Here is a 7,917-nt window from a genome sequence, read left to right as displayed (position 1 = left end):
TTCTCCACCGAAACTTAGAGCTTTTCTCCCTCATTCTCAAAAGTCAAGTTAAGGTTTCCTCTCTAAGAAAACCTTATTTCCAAGAAGGAGTCTCAAGGTTTACCTCTTACAAGAAGAAGAAAACAAAAAGGGAAAACAAAGAAGAGAAGTTCTTCTTCCTCCTCACAAGGGTATCATTTTCTTAAGGAACAACAAGCGGAAATTATGTAAGTTTCCCCTCACCTGTGGTACAATAGTTCATGAGTTTTTCTATGAGGTTAGGTTGCTTAAAAACCTAGGATTTCTTCATGGACTTTCGGCCAAGACAAAAAGAAGACCTAGGAAATTTTAAGACCCAACTAGATATGCTCAATATGTTTCTTGTAATATGTATCTTATGGTAGGGGATTAATCTAATGTTTCTATGCTAGAATGTTTGGTTAGAACTTAGATTCATGATCCTAGACTCTCGGCCAAGCATGAATAAAAGAACTAGGTAAGCTTAAGACTCAAACTAAACATGCTCCCTTTGTTTTTATGATATGTACCTTATGATAAGAGAGTTGTTAACATTTCTCATACTTGTATGTTGCTTGGAATTAGGATGTCTCCCTTTCAACTTTCGGCCATGATAAGATTAAGGGCCTAGGAGAACCTTAAACCTAATCTAAGCATGCCATGATCCTTCTTAAGATAAGATAGGAAGTTAATATGATATGCTCATGCTTGTATGTTGATTGAACTTTGTTTCGTGCTCATGAACATTCAGCCATGGTAGGATTAAGGGCCTAGGAGATCTTTAAACCTAAACTAAGCATTCCATGATTTTCCTTAAGACAAGATATGAAGTTAACATGACATGCTCATGCTTGTAGGTTGGTTAGAACTTTATTTCATGCTCCATGAACTTTCGGCCACAACAAGTTTATAAGCCTAGGAAATCTAGAACTTGAACTAAACATACTCATGATGTTCTTGGTAATAAATACTATGAAATTTGTTTAGGGTTTCCATGCTTTTATGCCACATGAAACCTAGTTACATGATTTACAAGTTTCGGCTATAGTAAGTTTATAAGCCTAGGAAACCTAGAACCTAAACTAAACTTACTTATGATGTTCCTTATGATATATGATATGATATTGGTTTAGAGTTCACATGCTTGTATGTTGATTTTTAACCAAATGTGATGCTTGATGGTATTCGGCCATGACAAGTTTATAAGCTTAGGAAACCTAGAACCTAAACTAAACAAGCTTATGATGTTCCTTATGATATATGATAAGATATTGGGTTAGAGTTCACATGCTTGTATGTTGATTTTTAACCAAATGTGATGCTTGATGGTATTCGGCCATGACAAGTTTATAAGCTTAGGAAACCTAGAACCTAAACTAAACATGGTTATGATATTCCTTATGATATATGATATGATATTGGTTTAGAGTTCACATGCTTGTATGTTGCTTTTAACCCAATGTAATGCTTGATAAGATTCGGCCATGACAAGTTTCTAAGCTTAGGAAACCTAGAACCTAAACTAAACATGCTCATGATGTTCCTTATGATATATGATATGATATTGGTTTAGGGTTCACATGCTTGTATGTTGATTGTTAACCTAATTTACAATCATATGTTTCGGCCACTATATGTAAAATTAGGGTTAGAGACCTAATTATGATCTCCATGTGTCTCACATGAAATGCTTCATGATATGATAAGAACTTACTATGCTTCTATGTTTATTTACGTATGCTCATGATCTATGCATGTTGATAACCCTTATGATATGCTGTGTGCCCAAATTATGCATGCTATTATGATGAGCTGTGTGCCCAAACTATGCATGTATTTATGATGTGGTGTGTGCCCAAATTATGCATGCTATTATGATGAGCTGTGTGCCCAAATTATGCATGTGTTTATGATGTGCTGTGTGCCCAAATTTATGCATGCTATTATGATGAGCTATGTGCCGAAATTATGCATGTTTTATGATATGTTAAGAAATATGATATACATGAAATGATAAGAACCATGATATGTATGACATGCTACTTTACTTTATATGGCTTGTACCAAGGGTGGGCTCCATAAGCGCCCCGGGGTCGATGGACTAAGAAACGGGCCTCGTTAGGGATGAACTCCTAAGTGCCCCTAGGTCGATGGACTAAGAAACGGGCCTAGTATATATGCCTTGTAGGGTTCAAGACTTGCTACCTTGGACCTACATAGGGCGCGCGCATTTATGTATGTGGTACAAGCTGGGGCCCTAGTTATGTTGAGATTATGTTTAAGTATGTATATAATAAGTTTTCAAAAGACATGTTGCATATATATGTTCATGATACATGTTTTTGAAAGTCATCTTGCATATATCTTATGATTAGACCATGATATACCATGATATTTATGATTATTTTATGATATGCCAGAATGCACCTTATGATTATGCCATGATATGCCATGATACTTATGATTATGTTAGGATATACCAGAATGCACTTTATGATTATGTCATGATATGCTATGATACTTTATGATTATGTCATGATATGCTATGATACCTTATGATTATGTTACGATATTCTATGATGTGCTTTATGACATGATATGATTTGATGCTCTTATGAATATGACATGATATGATAAGATGTTCTGTATTTTATGATTATGAGAGTTACGATATGATGCTTCTATACATGATATGATGCTTCTATACATGATATGATGAGTTTATCTCCATGCTTTATGCCTTGTGATTATGCTATGCTATACGGTTTTTGTGAGTAGGAAGGATCTTACTGAGCCTTGTGTGCTCATAGCTTACTTTCCTTGTATCACAGATAAAGGCAAGGAATGGATGAACTAAGGGAGCTGCAGGAGGGGCAAGAAGGACGTGTGTGGTAGTGGCTCGGCTGAAAGAGAAAGACCTGCTTTTATTTAATAAGAATTATGCTTAGCTTATGTTATTGTTTCATGACTCCATGACATTTAATCATGCTTATTGGTATTATGACTTAAAATCATGTTAAGCATACTATGTGACCTTATATGCTAGGTAATTAGTAATGGTGATTTGAAAAGAAAAGAAAGGTTTTAAAATGAGAAATTTTATAAACAAGACTTCCGCTGTTTTAAGTAGGAAAAAAATATTGATATGTAAGTAAATAATATTAATATGTAATAAGTAAGTAAGTATAAGTAAAGTGACCCCGGTTCCCCTTAAGCAGGAGGGGCGGGGCGTCACAGGTTGGTATCAGAGCGAGGTTTTAGCCTTTTCTCTACACAAATGTCAAGCCTCCATCCTGCCGCTCCAAGTAAGAATCTATATGCTTAATTTAAATTCTTTTATGATGCTTTAATATTATGCATGTTTACTCATTCTTTTGATTATGATAAGTCACAGTTCTAGTTTAAGTATGCATGATGGTAGGATAGGAATGATAATAATCTTATGTCAGCCTGGATCGGAATAACGATAATTTATTGTCATCAATGAAGATAAGCATGGCTAGGAGACACACTACCCGAGCAGACGAGACAGCGACTCCACCAGATCTGACCCAGGTAGTCACCGACCTCCAGCGTCAGATCACAGAGCAACAATAGCTGATCACGACTTTAATAGGTCAGCAAGGAAATCCTGCCACCCCGCCAGTAAATCAGAATGTAGTGCCCGTCCTACCAATAGTTGCACCAGTACCACCGGTAGCCCCTGCCCTAGTGGTCCGACAGGAGACCTACTTGATACAGTGGCTAAGGCTGAAGCCGGAGAACTTCTCGGGTACTTGCGAGCCATGGGACGCCCAGGCCTGGTTCAAGACAGTGGAAAGCATGGTGGAATTACTGGACTGGCCCATATCAGAAAAGATCAAATGCGTGTCTTTCTGCTTTTCCGGCGACGCAAGAATATGGTGGGAAAGAGTTAAGGCTAAGAGATAAATTAATCTGATGAACTGGACAGACTTCGAGACAGAGTTCTTCGAAGAGTTCTTCCATATGCAAGTGATGAACCGGCATTACGACGAGTTCACCGAGTTCCGGCAAGGTGACTTATCAGTGAACGAAGCAGTAAAGTGCTTCAACCGTCTGGCACGCCTTTGTCCAGAGTTGGTCCGCATGGAAAGTGAAAGGGTCAGACTGATGCTGAAGATGCTTCGACCCGAGATAGCACTGAACGTGGCCGGCGGAATTAATAGATCGCATACTACAGAGGAACTGGTCAGCAGTGCCCTGATCACAGAACACTATCAGAAAGCGATGAATGAGAATAAGAATCAGGCACGAACAGAAGGACAGAGACTTCCATGTACCAGAACAGGCTGGAAAGGGACCCCTACCGGAAAAAGGAAACAATGGGACAATGCTAAAGGTGGTCCAGTGAATAAGCAACCGAAATACCCTCAGTGTACCATTTGTGGGAAGCTGCATTCCGGAGTATACCACAAGGGTACAAGAAAGTGCTACAATTGCGGAGGGGAAGGACATCTGGCCAGAGACTGCACTACCCAGTTTCAGGCACCACTCCAGCAGAATAACCAGAACAGGAGTGTCCCCTCACAGCTACACCAGATGCAAGCTGCTATTGAAGGAACACCGATTAGCCAAGGGAGATTGGAAGCCCCGCCAGCGACAACGAACGCCAGGGTTTTCTCGCTTACCAAAGAAGATGTGGCGAGTGCCTCTACTATAGTCACAGGTCAGTTACCTACTTTTAGTCAATATGCTAAAATTTTATCTGATACTGAAGGCGAACCAGTGTTCGAAATTATCGAGAAGCCGAGAGACATTCCGCGTCATCGGATCGTAAATATGTCCGGGCAACTCTCTACCCTGACCATAGCACCCACATTATTCGGCAATATATTGGAGAAACAAAACAGTGACCAAAGCCTCCAAAGGATTAAACAAGAGACCTTAGAAGGAAGGAATGATGGATTCCGGATCACGGACAGTGGAATATTATACCTCAGGGATCGATTATGTATCCCCGGGGATCCAGAGCTGCGAAGGAAGATACTAGAAGAAGCTCATTCAACGCCCTATGCAATGCATCCGGGATCCACCAAAATGTACCAGGATTTGAAAAAGAAATTCTGGTGGTCCGGTATGAAAAGAGATGTGGCTCAGTATGTCAGTGCCTGCCTGACCTGTCAGAGGGTTAAAGCAGAACACCAGAGGCCTGGAGGATTACTGCAGCCTGTTCAAATTCCAGAATGGAAATGGGAAGATATCTCTATGGACTTTATTTCAGGATTACCCAAGACAACAAACGGCTATGACACTATATGGGTAATCGTGGATAGATTAACCAAATCCGCCCATTTTCTAGCAATCAAGATGACTTATTCAATTGAGCAACTGGCTCAATTATATGTCAAGGAAATTACTAGACTACATGGGATTCCTAAGACCATCATTTCAGACAGAGATGGTCGTTTTGTTTCACATTTTTGGGAATGTGTCCAGAAGGCTCTTGGTATGAAGCTATTATTTAGTACTGCCTTCCACCCTCAGACCGACGGACAAAGGGAAAGGGTTAACCAAGTATTAGAAGACATGTTACGGGCTTGTGCATTAGACTTCAAAGGGAGCTGGTGCCGCTATTTATGCCTAGCGGAATTCGCCTACAACAATAGTTACCAGGCTACTATTGGGATGACACCCTACGAGGCTCTGTATGGAAGGAAATGTAGATCCCCTATATGTTGGTACGAAGGTGGTGAAAAGAAAGAGATGGGATTTCAGACCGAGTTCATCGATAGCACCACCCGTGTTATACAGAACATCCGCCAACGAATAGAAACTGCTCAGAGTCGACAGAAGAATTATGCGGATAAGCGACGAAGGCCATTGGAATTCAGTGTCGGAGACTCAGTGTTCCTCAAAGTAGCTCCTATGAAAAGAGTAATGAGGTTCGGTAAGAAGGGAAAGCTAAGCCCGCGCTATGTGGGACCATATCAAGTTCGGAAAAGAATCGGCAAAGTAGCTTACGAAATAGAGCTGCCTCAAGAGATGTCAGCCATTCACAACGTGTTCCACGTTTCGATGCTAAAGAAATGTATTCTGAGCACGGACCAAGTGATCGAACCACAGGCAGTACAAGTGCAAGAGGACCTAACCTACGAGAGCCGACCAATTCAGATATTGGATCGAGACGTCAAAAGACTAAGGAACAAAGAAGTACCCGTAGTAAAGGTCCTGTGGCAAAATCAACGGTACGAAGAAGCCACGTGGGAACGGGAAGATGATATGAAACGGAAGTATCCATCGCTATTCTAAGTTCGAGGACAAACTTTCTATGAGGTATGGGGTACTGTAACACCCACAAAATTATAAGATATGGGTATTATTTTTTGTTAGAGCATAAAAGTAAGAGGAATCAAAAGAAATAATAGAAATAAAAAGAAAGAGAGGTGAGGGTTTGAATCTTGAACCTCCCACAAATAATAGAGTTAAATTGGTGTATGATAACCACTAGAATAATGAATAATAGATGGATAGAAAGGAATAAAAATTGTAGTTAAAGGTGAGAAGAAAGAACTAAGTAAAAGAGCAAGAGAAAACCAAGTTGCTTACCTTCTCTTCCTCTTGGTTAAGAGAGGGAGCAAGAAAAAGCAAATTGCCTTCTTTCCCTCTCTTCCTTCTAAGTTTTCATGAGAATCAAAGAGGGAAGAGATAGAGGAGTTAAGGGAGGGATAAATGAAGACATAATTCATTCCCATGATGAATAAATAGGATTTAGAGGAGAAAAGAGAAAGAGAATTTCTAATTCTTCTTCTTCCTCCTCCTTTTTCCTTCTCCACCGAAACTTAGAGCTTTTCTCCCTCATTCTCAAAAGTCAAGTTAAGGTTTCCTCTCTAAGAAAACCTTATTTCCAAGAAGGAGTCTCAAGGTTTACCTCTTACAAGAAGAAGAAAACAAAAAGGGAAAACAAAGAAGAGAAGTTCTTCTTCCTCCTCACAAGGGTATCATTTTCTTAAGGAACAACAAGCGGAAATTATGTAAGTTTCCCCTCACCTGTGGTACAATAGTTCATGAGTTTTTCTATGAGGTTAGGTTGCTTAAAAACCTAGGATTTCTTCATGGACTTTCGGCCAAGACAAAAAGAAGACCTAGGAAATTTTAAGACCCAACTAGATATGCTCAATATGTTTCTTGTAATATGTATCTTATGGTAGGGGATTAATCTAATGTTTCTATGCTGGAATGTTTGGTTAGAACTTAGATTCATGATCCTAGACTCTCGGCCAAGCATGAATAAAAGAACTAGGTAAGCTTAAGACTCAAACTAAACATGCTCCCTTTGTTTTTATGATATGTACCTTATGATAAGAGAGTTGTTAACATTTCTCATACTTGTATGTTGCTTGGAATTAGGATGTCTCCCTTTCAACTTTCGGCCATGATAAGATTAAGGGCCTAGGAGAACCTTAAACCTAATCTAAGCATGCCATGATCCTTCTTAAGATAAGATAGGAAGTTAATATGATATGCTCATGCTTGTATCCTGATTGAACTTTGTTTCATGCTCATGAACATTTGGCCATGGTAGGATTATGGGCCTAGGAGATCATTAAACCTAAACTAAGCATTCCATGATTTTCCTTAAGACAAGATATGAAGTTAACATGACATGCTCATGCTTGTAGGTTGGTTAGAACTTTATTTCATGCTCCATGAACTTTCGGCCACAACAAGTTTATAAGCCTAGGAAATCTAGAACTTGAACTAAACATACTCATGATGTTCTTGGTAATAAATACTATGAAATTTGTTTAGGGTTTCCATGCTTTTATGCCACATGAAACCTAGTTACATGATTTACATATTTCGGCCATAGAAAGTTTATAAGCCTAGGAAACCTAGAACCTAAACTAAACTTACTTATGATGTTCCTTATGATATATGATATGATATTGGTTTAGAGTT

Source organism: Zingiber officinale, chromosome 7A, assembly GCF_018446385.1.
Source record: "Zingiber officinale cultivar Zhangliang chromosome 7A, Zo_v1.1, whole genome shotgun sequence".
NCBI lineage: Eukaryota > Viridiplantae > Streptophyta > Magnoliopsida > Zingiberales > Zingiberaceae > Zingiber > Zingiber officinale.
Note: the sequence above shows the minus strand (reverse complement) of the source record.